We start from the raw sequence: 2,264 nt of genomic DNA, 5'->3' as shown, positions 1-2,264 counted from the left end.
CCACGAAGAAGCAACCTTGTCTATCCCACCATGGCCGTCGCCCACGAAGGACTTGCCTCACTAGCGGTAGATCTTCATGAAGTAGGCGATCTCCTTGCCCTTACAAACTCCTTGGTTCAACTCCATAATCTTGCCGGAGGCTCCCAAGTGACACCTAGCCAATCTAGGAGACACCACTCTCCAAGAAGTAACAAATGGTGCATTGATGATGAACTCCTTGCTCTTGCGCTTCAAATGATAGTCTCCCCAACACTCAACTCTCTCTCATAGGATTTGGATCTGGTGGAAAGAAGATTTGAGTGGAAAGCAACTTGGGGAAGGCTAGAGATCAAGATTCATATGGTAGGAATGGAATATCCTGGTCTCAACACATGAGTAGGTGGTTCTCTCTCAGAATTGGTAAGTTGGAAGTGTAGGTTTGTTCTGATGGCTCTCTCCACGAATGAAGAGGAGGTGGAGGGGTATATATAGCCTCCACATAAAATCTAACCGTTACACACAATTTACCAATCTTGGTGGGACCGAATCAACAAACTCGGTCAGACCGATTTAGTAAACCTAGTGACCGTTAGGATTTTCGGTGGGACCGACATGCAACTCGGTGGGACCGATATGGTTAGGGTTAGGGCATAACATAGTCTCGGCGAGACCGATTACACAAACTCGGTGAGACCGATTTTGGTAATTAGTTAACCAGAGAGTTGGTCAGGTAAACTCGGTGGGACCGATTCGCTCCTTTCGGTGAGACCGAAATGTTACAAAAAGGAAACAGAGAGTTTACATTGCAATCTCGGTGGGACCGATCGCTCACTTCGGTTATACCGAAACGTTACGAAGGGAAACAGAGAGATTACAATCCCATCTCGGTGAGACCGAGATCCCTATCAGTGAGACCGATTTCCCTAGGGTTTGTGGCAGTGGCTATGACATTTGAACTCGGTGGCGCCGGATAGAAAGAATCGGTGTGACCGATTTTGACTTTAGGTTTAGGTCATATGAGGATGTGAGAAAGTAGTTGAGGGTATTTGGAGCATATCACAAGCACATGAAGCAAGAGGCTCATTAAGCAACACCTCATCCCTCCTTGATAGTATTTGGCTTTTCCTATAGACTCAATGTGATCTTGGATCACTAAAATGTAAAATGAAGAGTCTTGAGCTTTTGAGCTTGAGCCAATGCTTTGTCCTTGATATTTTGAGGGATCCACTTTCATCATCCATGCCATGCCATTCATTTAGCTTTCCTGAAATATTTGTCTTGGAATAGCATTAGCTCAATGAGCTATATGTTGTTATGAATTACCAAAAGCACCTAGGGATAGTTGCACTTTCACATGACTTGTATCGTAAGGTAGATTTAACTAGTCACCGACCCGGACACTGTTTATGAGCCGGCCGGGACTCTGTAAGCCGCAGGGCGCCAACCCGTGTATATAAGGGGGAGACCCGCTGGCGGCCGAGGGTAAGAAACAACTCATCGAGAACCGGGCATAGCGTATCTCGCTCCTTGGTCATCAAAACATCAAGCAATACCAACCCAACTAGACGTAGGCCTTACCTTCATCGTAAGGGGCCGAACTAGTATAAACCTCCCGTGTCTCTTGTCCTAATAACCCCTTCAAGCTTCCTAGTTGCGATGGCTCCACGATTAAGTCCTTTCGCTAGGACATCTGACGTGACAATTCCACGACAATTTTGATTTTGGACCTGAATTTTTTAGGGCTTGTAGTGACATTCCTTATGAACATTCTCAATTTTTCTGAATTTTTTAAATCATTTAAAAAGTTTTTTCTATATTGGAGTACCGGGAGTACCCCAAGGCTGGGAGTATTGGATACTTTCCCCACTTGTGTGGCTTGGATGGTGGTGTTGCATGAACCAGGTCTGGAGCTCCAGGGCGAAAGCCTAGCACTACTAAAAAAATGCTTATAGGTAGACATTTAGCAGTGCCGTTGGTTAGATACCCCTCGCTAATGTTATTTAGTAGTAGCACCGGCCAGCACAAGCGCTACAAGCGCACGTTAGCAGTAGCGCTGGATTTCACGGCCAGCGCTACTGCTAATGGGCTACGCTCTCGGGCCCCCGTTGCAGCTTTAGCTATAGCGTTGGGCCTCCTCCCCCGCGCTGCCGCTAAGCCCACCTCTCTGCTTCCTCCCGCGTCGGCCCGCGCATCACCCCTCCCCTCACTCACACTCACACGCTCACACCAGATCGAATCCCTCAGTCGTCCCCCGATCCGGCCGCCGCCCCCGCGTCCTACTCCGG

This window comes from Triticum dicoccoides, chromosome 7B (assembly GCF_002162155.2).
Source record: "Triticum dicoccoides isolate Atlit2015 ecotype Zavitan chromosome 7B, WEW_v2.0, whole genome shotgun sequence".
NCBI classification, from domain to species: domain Eukaryota; kingdom Viridiplantae; phylum Streptophyta; class Magnoliopsida; order Poales; family Poaceae; genus Triticum; species Triticum dicoccoides.
This window is presented reverse-complemented; position numbering follows the sequence as displayed.